Source organism: Canis lupus, chromosome 12 (assembly GCF_003254725.2).
Source record: "Canis lupus dingo isolate Sandy chromosome 12, ASM325472v2, whole genome shotgun sequence".
Lineage (NCBI taxonomy): Eukaryota > Metazoa > Chordata > Mammalia > Carnivora > Canidae > Canis > Canis lupus.
In genome coordinates, this window is record NC_064254.1 from 45,927,157 (window position 1) to 45,945,080 (window position 17,924).

The following is a 17,924-nucleotide window of genomic DNA, read 5'->3' on the forward strand; positions in this document are numbered from 1 at the left end:
TTTCCTTATAAGGACACTAGTCCTATCAGGTCACAACTCCACCCTTATGATCTCATGTAATCTTAATTACTTCCTTACTCCAAATACAGACACATTGCAATTAGAGTTTCAACATGTAAATTTTGGGGAGGTATGTGTGTATGTGCACAATTCAGTCCCTAGTACTAAGAGTATGATAGAAATATGCAACTATCTAATTTATTCATAAAATTTTCTAGTGTGGTCTTGCTAGAACATTTGCATATTAATATGCATCTGTTTTTATTATATGTTTTCTCCTTTTTATTTTCCTTTTATGTTAATTATATTTAGGGCATATTAATGTTTAAAAAAGTATATGTATGGATGGGATATATTACTTACAGCTTTTATTTCAGGATAGTAAAGGGTGCATTACAAAACATAGAAAGGGATGTTGGGCCTAATAGAGTTGATGATCACTACCATAGCCCCAAATAACTACATTGCATGGTAATTAGCCAGTTGCTAGGGTCAGAGGCAATGTCTTATTCATTGATGTATCCTCCAGTCCCATTATGGTACAAAGCATATTGGAGATTCTCAACAATTTCTGGTAAATGAAAGAATAAGTGAGTGAGTGGATCCCTGGATGGCTCAGTGGTTTAGCGCCTGCCTTTGGCCCAGGATGCCATCCTGGAGACCAGGGATCGAGTCCCACGTCGGGCTCCCGGCATGGAGCCTGCTTCCCTCTGCCTGTGTCTCTGCCGCTCTCTCTCTCTCTTTCTATGTCTGTCATAGGTAAATAAATAAATCTTAAAAAAAAAAAGTGAGTGAGGAGGCGGGACAAGATGGTGGAAGAGTAGGGTCCCCAAGTCACCTGTCCCCACCAACTTACCTACATAACTTTCTTTTTTTTTTTAATTTATTTTTTTATTGGTGTTCAATTTACTAACATACAGAATAACCCCCAGTGCCCGTCACCCATTCACTCCCACCCCCCGCCCTCCTCCCCTTCTACCACCCCTAGTTCGTTTCCCAGAGTTAGCAGTCTTTACGTTCTGTGTCCCTTTCTGATATTTCCCACACATTTCTTCTCCCTTCCCTTATATTCCCTTTCACTATTATTTATATTCCCCAAATGAATGAGAACATATAATGTTTGTCCTTCTCCGACTGACTTACTTCACTCAGCATAATACCCTCCAGTTCCATCCACGTTGAAGCAAATGGTGGGTATTTGTCATTTCTAATGGCTGAGTGATATTCCATTGTATACATAAACCACATCTTCTTTATCCATTCATCTTTCGTTGGACACCGAGGCTCCTTCCACAGTTTGGCTATCGTGGCCATTGCTGCTATAAACATCGGGGTGCAGGTGTCCCGGCGTTTCATTGCATTTGTATCTTTGGGGTAAATCCCCAACAGTGCAATTGCTGGGTCGTAGGGCAGATATATTTTTAACTCTTTGAGGAACCTCCACACAGTTTTCCAGAGTGGCTTCACCAGTTCACATTCCCAACAGTGTAAGAGGGTTCCCTTTTCTCCGCATCCTCTCCAACATTTGTTGTTTCCTGCCTTGTTAATTTTCCCCATTCTCACTGGTGTGAGGTGGTATCTCATTGTGGTTTTGATTTGTATTTCCCTGATGGCAAGTGATGCAGAGCATTTTCTCATGTGCATGTTGGCCATGTCTATGTCTTCCTCTGTGAGATTTCTCTTCATGTCTTTTGCCCATTTCATGATTGGATTGTTTGTTTCTTTGGTGTTGAGTTTAATAAGTTCTTTATAGATCTTGGAAACTAGCCCTTTATCTGATAGGTCATTTGCAAATATCTTCTCCCATTCTGTAGGTTGTCTTTTAGTTTTGTTGACTGTATCCTTTGCTGTGCAAAAGCTTCTTATCTTGATGAAGTCCCAATAGTTCATTTTTGCTTTTGTTTCTTTTGCCTTCGTGGATGTATCTTCCAAGAAGTTACTGTGGCCGAGTTCAAAAAGGGTGTTGCCTGTGTTCTTCTCTAGGATTTTGATGGAATCTTGTCTCACATTTAGATCTTTCATCCATTTTGAGTTTATCTTTGTATATGGTGAAAGAGAGTGGTCTAATTTCATTCTTCTGCATGTGGATGTCCAATTTTCCCAGCACCATTTATTGAACAGACTGTCTTTCTTTCAATGGATAGTCTTTCCTCCTTTATCGAATATTAGTTGACCATAAAGTTCAGGGTCCACTTCTGGGTTCTCTATTCTGTTCCACTGATCTATGTGTCTGTTTTTGTGCCAGTACCACACTGTCTTGATGACCACAGCTTTGTAGTACAACCTGAAATCTGGCATTGTGATGCCCCCAGATATGGTTTTCTTTTTTAAAATTCCCCTGGCTATTCGGGGTCTTTTCTGATTCCACACAAATCTTAAAATAATTTGTTCTAACTCTCTGAAGAAAGTCCATGGTATTTTGATAGGGATTGCATTAAACGTGTATATTGCCCTGGGTAACATTGACATGTTCACAATATTAATTCTGCCAATCCATGAGCATGGAATATTTTTCCATCTCTTTGTGCCTTCCTCAATTTCTTTCAGAAGTGTTCTATAGTTTTTAGGGTATAGATCCTTTACCTCTTTGGTTAGGTTTATTCCTAGGTATCTTATGCTTTTGGGTGCAATTATAAATGGGATTGACTCCTTAATTTCTCTTTCTTCAGTCTCATTGTTAGTGTATAGAAATGCCACTGATTTCTGGGCATTGATTTTGTATCCTGCCATGCTACCAAATTGCTGTATGAGTTCTAGCCATCTTGGGGTGGAGACTTTTGGGTTTTCTATGTAGAGTATCATGTCATCGGCGAAGAGGGAGAGTTTGACTTCTTCTTTGCCAATTTGAATGCCTTTAATGTCTTTTTGCTGTCTGATTGCTGAGGCTAGGACTTCCAGTACTATGTTGAACAGCAGTGGTGAGAGTGGACATCCCTGTCTTGTTCCTGATCTTAGGGGAAAGGCTCCCAGTGCTTCCCCATTGAGAATGATATTTGCTGTGGGCTTTTCCTAGATGGCTTTTAAGATGTTGAGGAATGTTCCCTCTATCCCTACACTCTGAAGAGTTTTGATCAGAAATGGATGCTGTATTTTGTCAAATGCTTTCTCTGCATCCAATGAGAGGATCATATGGTTCTTGGTTTTTCTCTTGCTGATATGATGAATCACATTGATTGTTTTACGGGTGTTGAACCAGCCTTGTGTCCCAGGGATAAATCCTACTTGGTCATGGTGAATAATTTTCTTCATGTACTGTTGGATCCTATTGGCCAGTATTTTGTTGAGAATTTTTGCATCCATGTTCATCAGGGATATTGGTCTGTAATTCTCCTTTTTGGTGGGGTCTTTGTCTGGTTTTGGAATTAAGGTGATGCTGGCCTCATAGAACGAATTTAGAAGTACTCCATCTCTTTCTATCTTTCCAAACAGCTTTAGGAGAATAGGTATGGTTTCTTCTTTAAACGTTTGATAGAATTCCCCTGGGAAGCCATCTGGCCCTGGACTCTTGTGTCTTGGGAGGTTTTTGATGACTGCTTCAATTTCCTCCCTGGTTATTGGCCTGTTCAGGTTTTCTATTTCTTCCTGTTCCAGTTTTGGTAGTTTGTGGCTTTCCAGGAATGTGTCCATTTCTTCTAGATTGCCTAATTTATTGGCATATAGCTGTTCATAATATGTTTTTAAAATCGTTCGTATTTCCTTGGTGTTGGTAGTGATCTCTCCTTTCTCATTCATGATTTTATTAATTTGAGTCTTCTCTCTCTTCTTTTTAATAAGGCTGGCTAATGGTTTATCTATCTTATTAATTCTTTCAAAGAACCAACTCCTGGTTCTGTTGATCTGTTCCACAGGTCTTCTGGTCTCGATTTCGTTGAGTTCTACTCGAATCTTTATTAACTCCCTTCTTCTCCTGGGTGTAGGATCTATTTGCTGTTTTTTCTCTAGCTCCTTTATGTGTAAGGTTAGCTTTTGTATTTGAGTTCTTTCCAGTTTTTGAATGGATGCTTGTATTGCGATGTATTTCCCCTTTAGGTCTGCTTTTGCCACATCCCAAAGATTTTGAACGGTTGTATCTTCATTCTCATTAGTTTCCATGAATCTTTTTAATTCTTCCTTAATTTCCTGGTTGACCCTTTTATCTTTTAGCAGGATGGTCCTTAACCTCCACGTGTTTGAGGTCCTTCCAAACTTCTTGTTGTGATTTAGTTCGAATTTCAAGGCATTATGGTCTGAGAATATGCAGGGGACAATCCCAATCTTTTGGTATCGGTTCAGACCCGATTTGGGACCCAATATGTGGTCTCTTCTGGAGACAGTTCCATGTGCACTTGAGAAGAATGTGTATTCAGTTGAGTTTGGATGTAAAGTTCTGTAGATATCTGTGAAATCCATCTGGTCCAGTGTATCATTTAAAGCTCTCGTTTCTTTGGAGATGTTGTGCTTAGAAGACCTATCGAGTATAGAAAGAGCTAGATTGAAGTCACCAAGTATAAGTGTATTATTATCTAAGTATTTCTTCACTTTGGTTAATAATTGATTTATATATTTGGCAGGTCCCACATTCGGGGCATATATATTGAGGATTGTTAAGTCCTTTTGTTGGATAGATCCTTTAAGTATGATATAGTGTCCCTCTTCATCTCTCACTACAGTCTTCGGGGTAAATTTTAGTTTATCTGAAATAAGGATGGCTACCCCTGCTTTCTTTTGAGGACCATTCGAATGGTAAATGGTTCTCCAACCTTTTATTTTCAGGCTGTAGGTGTCCTTCTGTCTAAAATGAGTCTCTTGTAGACAGCAAATAGATGGGTCCTGCTTTTTTATCCAGTCTGAAACCCTGCGCCTTTTGATGGGGTCATTAAGCCCGTTCACATTCAGAGTTACTATTGAGAGATATGTTTAGTGTCATCATGATATCTATTCAGTCCTTGTTTTTGTGGAATGTTCCACTGAACTTCTTCTTAAAGGGGAATTTTAAGAGTCCCCCTTAAAATTTCTTGCAGAGCTGGTTTGGAGGTCACATATTCTTTCAGTTCCTGCCTGTCTTGGAAGCTCTTTATCTCTCCTTCCATTTTGAATGAGAGCCTTGCTGGATCAAGTATTCTTGGTTGCATGTTCTTCTCATTTAGGACCCTGAATATATCCTGCCAGCCCTTTCTGGCCTGCCAGGTCTCTGTGGAGAGGTCTGCTGTTACCCTAATACTCCTCCCCATAAAAGTCAGGGATTTCTTGTCTCTTGCTGCTTTAAGGATCTAAATTTTGGAATTTGCAAGCTTCACTATTTGCAAGCTTCACTATTAAATGTCGAGGTGTTGAACGGTTTTTATTGATTTTAGGGGGGGATCTCTCTATTTCCTGGATCTGAATGCCTGTTTCCCTTCCCAGATTAGGAAAGTTTTCAGCTAGAATTTGTTCAAATACATATTCTGGCCCTCTGTCCCTTTTGGCACCCTCGGGAACACCAATTAAACGTAAGTTTTTCTTCCTCAGGCTGTCGTTTATTTCCCTTAATCTATCTTCATGGTCTTTTAGTTGTTTGTCTTTTTCCTCAGTTTCCCTCTTTGCTATCAACTTGTCTTCTATGTCACTCACTCATTCTTCCACCTCGTTAACCCTTGTCATTAGGACTTCTAGTTTGGATTGCATCTCGTTCAATTGATTTTTAATTTCTGCCTGATTAGCTCTAAATTCTGCAGTCATGAAGTCTCTTGAGTCCTTTATGCTTTTTTCTAGAGCCACCAGTAGCTGTATAATAGTGCTTCTGAATCGGCTTTCTGACATTGAATTGTAATCCAGATTTTGTAACTCTGTGGGAGAGAGGACTGTTTCTGATTCTTTCTTTTGAGGTGAGGTTTTCCTTCTAGTCATTTTGCTCAGTGCAGAGTGACCAAAAGCAAGTTGTATTGGGAAAAGGAGAAAGAGAGAGGAGAGAAAGAAGGAAAGAAAAGAGAAAGAAAAAAAAGGAAGAAAAAAACGAAAAAAAAAAAAGAAGAAAAAGAAAGGAGAAAAAAGGGGGGTGGGGGAAGGAAACAAATCAAAAAGCAAAACAAAACAAAACAAAACAAAAACAAAAACAAAAAAAGAACCACGGGGGAGTATCTTCTGATTCTGTGTGCTTTAAGTCCCTTGACTTCCCCTGTAAGTTGTCAGTCAGTCTAGCTGGTGTTCTGGGGGAGGGGCCTGTTGTGCTGATTTTCAGGTGTTAGCACTTGGGGGAGCTGCTGTGCCCCTGCCTGGTGCAGGGCTCAGTGGGGGTTGTTTACCCCGTGAGGCCCCAGGAGCAACAGCCCCAGTGGCGGGGCCAGCTCTGGAGCCCTGGATTCAGCCCCCGCAGGAACTCCGGAGCTCTCCGTCTGCAGGGCCTGGAGGCTCCGGGGTGGGGCCGCTGATCTGCTCAGCTCGGGCAGGAGCGTCCTCGCTGTCCTGGGCCCTCCCGGCCTCTGCCTGTCCCGGGGGGAGGCTGGATCCTGGGCTGTGTCCCGGCGCCCAGTGCTTCTGGGCCTGCGCTGTTGGATTAGTGCTTCCGGGCCGCAGCCCCCTCCGCGGAGCCTCTTCCTCTGCCCGAGCCCCTCCAAGCTGCTCCTGGAACCGCGCAGCCCCCTCCGCACGGAGCCTCTTCCTCTGCCCGAGCCCCTCCGAGCTGCTGCGGGTCCCGCCGTGCGCGCTGCAGCCCTTAGGGAGCTCGGCGCACTCTCCCGGGGCGCAGGTGTCTGTTACTGTCCTGGGGAGCCCGAGGGCATCCCCACCTCCTGGGGACGCTCCAACTCCCCGCGAGCCCCTTTCCGCCCGGGAAGGTCGGTGCAGCTCCTGCGTCTCCGGGACGGGGCTCTCCTGTCCTGGGGATACTCGCCCCGGCCTCAGCCCGGCTCCTCGCGGGGCTCCTTCCTCTTGTTTCTTTATTTCTTTTTTTTTCCCGTCTTCCTACCTTGATAGAAACGCAAACTCTTCTCACTGGAGCATTCCAGGTGTTCTCTCTTTAATTCTCAGGCCGAATTCATAGATTTTCAGGATACTTTGAAGGTTTTCTAGGTAATTTGGTGGAGACAGGTGATTTGGAGACCCTACTCTTCTGCCATCCTGCCCCTCCTCCTATAACTTTCAAATCATCTTGAAAACCTACGAATTCGGCCTGAGATTTAAAGAGAGAATAGCTGGAATGCTACAGTGAGAAGAGTTCGAGCTCATATCAAGGTAGGAAGACAGGGGAAAAAAAAAAAAAAAAAAAAAAGAAAAGAAAAAAGCATCCAAGGGGGCGGGGGCCACGAGAAGCCGGGCTAAGGCCAGGCAGCGAGAGCCCCAGGACAGGAAAGCCCAGGCCCGGAGAAGCAGGAGCTTCACCGATCTTCCCAGAGGAAAGGCGCTCGCAGGGAGCTGGGGCAGGACTCCAGGAGGGCGGGGATGCCCTCGGGCTCCCAGGGGCACTAACAGAGGAACTGCGCCCCGGGGGGAGTGAGCCACACCCCGCGGCAGAGCTCCCTAAAGGGCTGCAACACGCGCTGGGCCTGAGAGCAGCTCCAACTGTGGCTCCCCGGGGAGGGGGCTGCGTGGCCCAGGAGCAGCCCAGGGGGCACAGGCCCCGGAGCCCAGGGGCTGGGGGACACAGCCCAGGATCCGGCACACACAGGTGGAGGCCGAGAGGACACAGGGCAGCAATAACACTCCTGCGGCCCCCAGCTGTGCAGATCTGCGCCCCCCGCCCCCGGGGCATCCAGGCCCCTGCGCACTGGGAGCTGTGATAGTTACTGCGGGAGCTGACTCTACGGCTGGAGAGCTGCCCGCGGCCACTGTTGTTCCTCCTCCTGGTGTCACCTTGTACCTGGGACTGAGAAGGGGCCTCGCAGGATAAACAGCTCCCACTGAGCCGTGTACCTGGCAGGGGTTTGGGCAGCTCCCTCAGGTACACACACCTGAGAATCAGCACAGCAGGCCTCTGCCCCGGAAGACCAGCTGGAAGGACAGGGGAAAAGTGTGGGACCCAAGGAATTTAACAAAAATCCCTTACCCCTGGACAAACAGAGCAGGACTAACTCCATTTTGTGCTACACCTGCCATCTCATGTATAACCCCTACATGATCTGCTTATTGCTTAAGGCACTCCTCCACCCTAGTCAAGTCGCTGAGCACACCCTTACTGGAAATCGGCTCATACAGGAATGCGGAACCCCTAACCGCCAAAGAATGTAAACCCCACCTTTTGCCCACCAAACCTGCGCGCCAATTCTGACCACAGTGATGGGCTAGTTCAAACGGTCACTGTAGGGTAAATTGTAATTCATTGGCCACCTGCGTGTGGACTGACATGACTTTGCAACTTTCTGTGTGTTACAATCTTATTGGCCATTGGCCCCTATAAAACTGCTACGCCCCTTAACCTCGGGGTCCAAGTCCTTGCTCCACTGTGTCGGGTATACTTGGACCCAAGCTCTAGCTTGCAAATAAACCCTTGTGCGCTTGCATCGGTGTTGGCTCCTTGGTGGTTTCTCGGATTCACAATCTTGGGTACAAGAAAAAGCAAGTTATCGACCAAGCAGTGCTGGAAAGTTACAGGGGAAGTCGAGGGATTTACAGTATATAGAATCAGAGGATACTCCCCCTTGTATTTTGTTTTCTTTTTGTCCCCCCACCCCCCCTTTTTTTTTCTTTTTCTCTTTTTTCCAGTACAACTTGTTTTTGGCCACTCTGCACTGAGCAAAATGACTAGAAGGAAAACCTCACCTCAAAAGAAAGAATCAGAAACAGTCCTCTCTCCCACAGAGTTACAAAATCTGGATTACAATTCAATGTCAGAAAGTCAATTCAGAAGCACAATTATAAAGCTACTGGTGGCTCTGGAAAAAAGCATAAAGGATTCAAGAGACTTCATGACTGCAGAATTTAGATCTAACCAGGCCAAAATTAAAAATCAATTAAATGAGTTGCAATCCAAACTGGAGGTCCTAACTACAAGGGTTAGCAAGGTAGAAGAAGAATGAGTGAGTGACGTAGAAGACAAGTTGATGGCAAGGAAGGAAGCTGAGGAAAAAAAGAGAAAAACAATTAAAAGATCGTGAAGATAGGTTAAGGGAAATAAATGACAGCCTCAGAAGGAAAAAAATCACGTTTAATTGGGGTTCCAGAGGGCGCCGAAAGGGATGACCAGAAAGTGTATTTGAACAAATCATAGCTGAGAACTTCCCTAACTTGGGGAGGGAAACAGGCATTCAGATCCAGAAGATAGATTCCCCCCCTAAAATCAATAAAAACTGTTCAACACCTCCACGTTTAATAGTGAAACTTGCAAATTCCAAAGATAAAGAGAAGATCCTTAAACCAGCAGGGGCCAAGAGACCCCTAACCTTTATGGGGAGAAGTATTAGGTTAACAGCAGACCTCTCCACAGAGACCTGGCAGGCCAGAAAGGGCTGGCAGGATATATTCAGGGTCCTAAATGAGAAGAACCTGCAGCCAAGAATACTTGATCCAGCAAGGCTCTCATTCAGAATAGAAGGAGAGATAAAGAGCTTCCAAGATAGGCAGAAACTGAAAGAATACATGACCACCAAACCAGCTCTGCAAGAAATTTTTTAAAATAAATTTATTTTTTATTGGTGTTCAATTGCCAACATATAAAATAACACCCAGTGCTCATCCCATCAAATGCCCCCCTCAGTGCCCGTCACCCAGTCACCAACCTCCCCTCCCCGCCCACCTCCCTCTCAACCACCCCTAGTTCATTTCCCAGAGTTAGGAGTCTCTCATGTTCTGTCTCCTTTTCTGATATTTCCCACTCATTTTTTCTCCTTTCCCCTTTATTCCCTTTCACTATTTTTCATATTCCCCAAATGAATGAGACCATATAATGTTTGTCCTCCTCCAAATGACTTATTTCACTCAGCATAATCCCATCAGTTCCATCCACATCGAAGCAAATGGTGGGTATTTGTCATTTCTAATGGCTGAGTAATATTCCATTGTATACATAGACCACATCTTCTTTATCCATTCATCTTTCGAAGGACACCGAGGCTCCTTCCACAGTTTGGCTATTGTGGACATTGCTGCTATAAACATCGGGGTGCAGGTGTCCCTGCATTTCACTGCATCTGTATCTTTGGGATAAATCCCCAGCAGTGCAGTTGCTGGGTTGTAGGGCCGGTCTATTTTTAACTCTTTGAGGAACCTCCACACAGTTTTCCAGAGTGGCTGTACCAGTTCACATTCCCACCAACAGTGCAAGAGGGTTCTCCTTTCTCCACATCCTCTCCAACATTGGTTGTTTCCTGCTTTGTTAATTTTCTCCATTCTCACTGGTGTGAGGTGGTAACTTTTTTTTTTAAATAAATTTATATTTTATTGGTGTTCAATTTGCCAACATATAGAATAACACCCAGTCTGCAAGAAATATTAAGGGGGACTCTGTAAAAGAAAGAGGAAGTCTAAGGAGATAACCCACAAAAACAGGGACTGAATAGGTATCATGATGACACTAAATTCATATCTTTCAGTAGTACCTCTGAATGTGAATGGGCTTAATGACCCCATCAAAAGGTGCAGGGTGTCAGACTGGATAAAAAAGCAAGACCCATCTATTTGCTGTCTACAAGAGACTCATTTTAGATGTAAGGACACCTACAGCCTGAAAAAAAAAGGTTGGAGAACTATTTACCACTCAAATGGTCCTCAAAAGAAAGCAGGGGTAGCCATCCTCATTTCAGATAAATCAAAATTTATCCCAAAGACTGTAGTAAGAGATGAAGAGGGACACTATATCATACTTAAAGGATCTATCCAACAAGAAGACCTAACAATCATGAATATTTATGCCCTGAATGTGGGAGCTGCCAGGTATATCAATCAATTAATAACCAAAGTTAAGACATACTTAGATAATAATACACTTATACTGGGAGACTTGAATACAGCACTTTCTACAATCGACAGATCTTCTAAGCACAACATCTCCAAAGAAACAAGATCTTTAAAAAAAAAAAAAAAAAAAAAGAAACAAGATCTTTAAATTATACACTGGACCAGATGGATTTCACAGATATTTACAGAACTTTACATCCAAATGAACTGAATACACATTCTTCTCAAGTGCACATGGAACTTTCTCCAGAATAGACCACATACTGGGTCACAAATCAAGTCTTAACTGATACCAAAAGATTGGGATCGTACTATCCTGCATATTTTCAGACCATAATGCTTTGAAACTAGAACTAAACCACCAGAAGATGTTTGGAAGGATTTCAAACACGTGAAGGTTAAGGACCATCCTGCTAAAAAATGAAAGGGTCAACCAGGAAATTAGAGAAGAATTAAAAAGATTCATGGAAACTAATGAGAATGAAGATACAACTGTTCAAAATCTTTGGGATATAGCAAAAGCAGTCCTGAGGGGGAGATACATCGCAATAGAAGAATCCATTCAAAAACTGGAAAGAACTCAAATACAAAAGCTACCTTGCACCCAGAGGAGCTGGAGAAAAAACAGCAAATAGATCCTACACCCAGCAGAAGAAGAGAGTTAATAAAGATTTGAGCAGAACTCAACGAAATCGAGACCAGAAGAACTGTGGAACAGATCAACAGAACCAGGAGTTGGTTCTTTGAAAGAATTAATAAGATAGATAAACCATTAGCCAGCCTTATTAAAAAGAAGAGAGAGAAGACTCAAATTAATAAAATTATGAGTGAGAAAGGAGAGATCACCACCAATACCAAGGAAATACAAACGATTTTAAAAACTTATTATAAGCAGCTATCCACCAATAAATTAGGCAATCTAGAAGAAATGGACGCATTTCTGGAAAACCACAAACTACCAAAACTGGAACAGGAAAACCTGAACAGGCTGATAGCCAGGGAGGAAATTGAAGCAGTCATCAAAAACCTCCCAAGACACAAAAGTCCAGGGCCAGATGGATTCCCAGGGGAATTCTATGAAACGTTTAAAGAAGAAACCATACCTATTCTACTAAAGCTGTTCGAAAAGATAGAAAGAAATGGAGTACTTCCAAACTTATTCTGAGGCCATCACCTTAATTCGAAAACCAGACAAAGACCCCACCAAAAAGGAGAATTATAAGCCAATATCCCTGATGAACATGGATGCAAAAATTCTCAACAAGATACTAGACAATAGGATCCAACAATACATTAAGAAGATTATTCACCATGACCAAGTGGGATTTATCCCCAGGATGCAAGGCTGGTTCAACACTCATAAAGCAATCAATGTGATTGATCATATCAACAAGAGAAAAAATAAGAACCATATGATCCTCTCAGTAGTTCCCAGAGAAAGCACTTGACAAAATACAGCATCCATTCCTGATCAAAATTCTTCAGAGTGTAGGGATAGAGGGAACATTCCTCAACATCTTAAAAGCCATCTACGAAAAGCCCACAGCAAATACCCTTCTCAATGGGGAAACACTGGGAGCCTTTTCCCTAAGATCAGGAACAAGACAGGGATGTCCACTCTCACCACTGCTATTCAACATAGTACTAGAAGTTCTAGCCTCAGCAATCAGGCAACAAAAAGAAATAAAAGGCATTCAAAGTGGCAAAGAAGAAGTCAAACTCTCCCTCTTCGTGGATGACATGATACTGTACATAGAAAACCCAGAAGACTCCACCCCAAGTTTGCTAGAACTCATATAGCAATTCGGCAGTGTGGCAGGATACAAAATCAACGCCCAAAGTCAGTGGCATTTCTATACACTAAGAATGAGACTGAAGAAAGAGAAATTAAGGAGCCAATCCCATTTACAATTGCACCCAAAAGCATAAGATTCCTAGGAATAAAGCTAACCAAAGAGGTAAAGGATCTATACCCTAAAAAATATTGAACACCTCTGAAAGAAATTTAGGAAGACACAAAGAGATGGAAAAATATTCCATATTCATGGATTGGAAGAATTAATATTGTGAAAATGTCAATGCTACCCAGGGCAATGTACACGTTTAATGCAATCCCTATCAAAATACCATGGACTTTCTTCAGAGAGTTGGAACAAATCATCTTAAGATTTGTGTGGAATCAGAAAAGACCCCGAATAGCCAGGGGAATATTAAAAAAGAAAACCATAGCTGGGGGCATCACAATGCCAGATTTCAGGTTGTTCTACAAAGCTGTGGTCATCAAGACAGTGTGGTACTGGCACATAGATCAATGGAACAGAATAGAGAATCCAGAAACGGACCCTCAACTTTATGGTCAACTAATATTCAACAAAGCAGGAAAGAATATCCAATGGAAAAAACACAGTCTCTTTAATAAATGGTGCTGGGAAAATTGGAGAGCCACGTGCAGAAGAATGAAACTAGACCATTCTTTTACACCATACACAAAGATAAACTCAGAATGGATGAAAGAATGTCTAAATGTCAGACAAGATTCCTTCAAAATCCTAGAGGAGAACACAGGCAACACTCTTTTTGAACTTGGCCACAGCAACTTCTTGGAAGATACATCCATGAAGGCAAGAGAAACAAAAGCAAAAATGAATTATTGACACTTAATCCAGATAAAAAGCTTCTGCACAACAAAAGGGACAGTCAACAAAACTAAAAGACAACCTACAGAATGGGAGAAGATATTTGCAAATGACCTATCAGATAAAGGGCTACTATCCAAGATCTATAAAGAGCTTCTTAAACTCAACAGCAAAGAAACAAACAATGCAATAATGAAATGGGCAAAAGACACGAACAGAAATTTCACAGAGGAAGACATAGACATGGCCAACAAGCACATGAGAAAATGCTCCACAGCACTTGCCATCAGGGAAATACAAATCAAAACCACAATGAGATACCACCTCACACCAGTGAGAATGGTGAAAATTAACAAGACAAGAAACAATAAATGTTGGAGAGGATGTGGAGAAAGGGGAACCCTCCTGCACTGTTGGTGGGAATGTGAACTGGTGCAGCCACTCTGGAAAACTGTGTGGAGGTTCCCCAAAGAGTTAAAAATAGAACTGCCCTACGACCTAGCAATTGCACTGTTGGGGATTTACCCTAAAGATACAGATGCAATGAAACGCCGGGACACCTGCACCCCGATGTTTCTAGCAGCATTGGCCACGATAGCCAAACTGTGGAAGGAGCCTCGGTGTCCATCGAAAGATGAATGGATAAAGAAGATGTGGTCTATGTATACAATGGAATATTACTCAGCCATTAGAAACGACGAATACCCACCATTTGCTTCAACGTGGATGGAACTGGAGGGTATTATGCTGAGTGAAGTAAGTCAATCGGAAAAGGACTAACATATGGTCTCATTCATTTGGGGAATATAAAATTTAGTGAAAGGGAATAAGGGAAAGGAGAGAAAATGAATGAAAATATCAGTGAGGGTGACAAAATATGAGAGACACCTAACTCTGGGAAATGAACAAGGGGTAGTGTTAGGGGAAGTGGGCGGGGGTTGGGGTGACTGGGTGATGGGCACTGAGGGGGGCACTTGGCAGGATGAGAACTGGGTGTTATTCTAAATGTTGGCAAATTGAACTCCAGTAAAAAAAAAAGAATAAGTGAGTGAATGAATGGATAGCTGCATATAAATATTATTGTGATGTCAGAATCCATATCTTCAAGGATGCTTGGATGGTCAGGACACCACTGAGGATTAGCAATGCTTGTTTTTACCAAAGTAATGCTTAATAATTGGCACAAAACAGTGGTTGAACCAATATTCAGAAATATTATTTTTGTCTTCACCATAGGGCTGAACTTTCATATAACTGGCAAAATAAGTTTTATTCTAAATCATCTGTATCATTGATACCAAACCAGGTAGTGAAACTTGAGAATGATTCTATCTGGCATGGGTTTTTCTTCTTTGGCAAAGCTTTTTCTTGAGAGCATTTTTTTTTTTTTCTTAAAAAAAGCCTCTAGATTTATTAACAGATATGACTTGTCAGGTGTAATTTACTCTTTTCCATTAGTTTAGCTTGTTTAGATTTAGCTAAAGTTTCCTTCTCTTCAGTTTTACTGCTTGTTCTGGGGCCCCTAATATTATGCAAATTGACTTTGGCTTTAAACTAGATCCTTTTTGCCTAGAAATACAGTAGGAGAACTTTTCCTTTGTGCTTTCTTTAGACATTCACTGAGATTCCTAGAATTCCTCACAGGCAGTGTAAAACTATGTTGTTGATTTTGGCAGTCTGCATTTAAATAATATTTTTTTCAACTCAAACAGTTAATCAGTATGGTTTTGCTGCATGGCCATCACAATTGACCACTGAATTGTCCACATTGCTCATCAATTCCTATATGGTAGTCTTTTTGAGAGTGAAAAGATACTATTAATTTTAGCTGAGATTTCTCTTTTCACAAAGTTCTTATTTTCTTTTTTGGAGAAATGTTTACTTGTTAGAATGATGAGATGAGGGGCCTAGGGAAAGCACAACACCTGGATGGGGCTGCTCCCTGAGGACAAGTGATGGGGGGTGAGGACTGAATTAAACTTCACTTCTTCCAGGGCTGTCTATGGCAGGAGGATCATATATGGGGAACTAGGGTCTAAGAAGTCTGGTTCCATGTATGGCCCACCTATTAAGAAACTGGGCAGCAACCACTGATAATCTGCCTCCTTTGTAGAGTATGTAGGTTTGTTTTTCCTTGGGATGAATTTACTAAATCTAACCAAATTCATGAAAGACTAAGCCAAAACCAAACCACACAGCTAAGGCATTCTCAGATTCCTGAACTGCAGAAACTGTGAGAAAATTACTGTAGTCTGAAATGTTGTATTCCCTCCAAATTCATATGTTGGAACTCTAGCAACAAAGGTGATGGTATTAAGAAGTAGGACCTTTGGGGATTGCTGGAGTAGCTCAGTCAGTTAAGCATCCAACTCTTGATTTCAGCTCAGGTCATGATCTCAGGGTCCTGAGATCAAGCCCCATGTCGGGCTCTGCACTGGGTGTGGAGCTTGCTTAAGATTCTTTGTCTCTCCTTCTCCCTCTGCCCTTCCCCACCTCTCTCCCTTGATTAAAAAAAAAAAAAAAGTAGGACCTTTGGTAGAAAATTAAGTTATGAGGGTAGAATATGAATGGGATTCATGCCCTTATAAAAAGAGGCTCCAGAGAGATCCCTAGCCCCTTTCAACATGTGAAGATATAAGGAGAAGTATGTCATCTGGGAAAGGACCCTTACCCAACTATACTAGCACTCTGATCTTGGACTTCCAGACTCCAGAACTGTGAGAAATAAATTGCTGTTGTTTATAAGCTGCTCAGTTTGTAGTATATTGTGGTAACAACCTGAACGAACAAATAATAATAAATGTCAGCTGTTTTAGTCTGTTAAATTTTGGGATAATTTGTTACACAGCAGAAGATAACTAATACATATCACTTAACAATTCTGTATGTTAAATTTTCTCTGTTCAAATTGCTGGGTGCTTTCTGTTTCTTGACTGATATAAACATGAACATAATAATAAATAAGGAATCTAAAAAAGAATAATGTTTACTGGGCTAAAGAAATCTCAATTACCTTAAGTTGGAATATTGATTTTATGTATGAGTCCAGATAGAATAATTCCAAGCTCAAGTGATTATTACTATGTATCAGTCTATAATTTTGTATGTTCCAAATCTATAGAATTTGATAGATATTTCTATAAAAGTAAGGGGTGCCTGTGTGGCTCAGTCAGTTGAACATTCAACTCTTGGTTTCGGCTCAGGTCTTGATGTCATGGGTTGTGAGATGGAGCCCTATGCCAGACTTAGTACTCAGCAGGTAGTCCAACTGAAGATTCTCTCCTCTACTCCTCCCCCCACTGACGCTTGTGCTCTCTTAAATAAATAAATCTTTAAAAAGTCAGTAAAAAAAGTCCATTTTAATTAAATCACATAAATGATTTTTTTAAGAATCTCAAAGGGAAAATCATACTTGGAAAAAGGCATATATACAATAATTGTAGGAAACAGCATGGAGTTTCCTCAAAAAGTTAAAAATAGAACTGCCATATGATCTAGCAATCCCACTTCTGTGTATATATCCAGACAAAATAAAATCACTATCTCAAAGAAATATGCTGCATGTTCATTGCCAGGAGTGAGAGAAAAAGAGAGATGTTAGTCGAAGGGTTCAAACTTTCAGTTATAAAATGAGTAAGTCCTGATGATCTAATGACTATACACAATAATAATGTATTATATACCTGAAACTTGCTAAGAGAGGAGATTTCAAGTCTTCTTATTACCGAGAAAAGGGTAATTATGTGAGGTGATGGATGTGTTAATTAGCTTGAGGGAGGTAATCATTTCACACTATACATACACATTGAAAACATTGAGTTGTATAACCTAAATATACACAATTTTTGTCAATCATACCTCAATAAAGCTGGAAAAACATAATATGTATGATGTATGTATTTATTTAAAAAAGTCATATGTAATATATATATTTACACACATATTTTATATATCTATGTCTATCTACCTATATCTATTGATCTATACCTATCTATCTATCTCATCTATCTACCAAATGAAGGAAGTGCCAAACCCAGCTATCAGTCATTTAAGTAAAAGGACATTTATTGTTCTTAACTTGAAGAGAACAAATTACCTGAGTAATGTCCATGTGTCGGTTTGTAGGCTTTAGCAGAGTGTCAGTATTTTACCCTTTGCAGTCATATTTTTTGATATCACCTGTAAAGTTATTGACATCTGTAGTATCTGACCACTGTATCACAGCTGAAAAAAATGGCTTTTGGAGGCTGAGGTTCTGGACCTTACAATTTAAATAGTTTATTTTTTGGGGTGATGGAAAGTCAATTTAATAATTTCTACAAAACTGAAAGTTCATCACTCAAAATGACTTCTGGCCATTTATCCATTAGTTAGCCCAACCCTGTAAAATTATTGCTCTTCCAATCACAAGCAAGTAGGGAGATGGCCATGAAGTCAGCTACT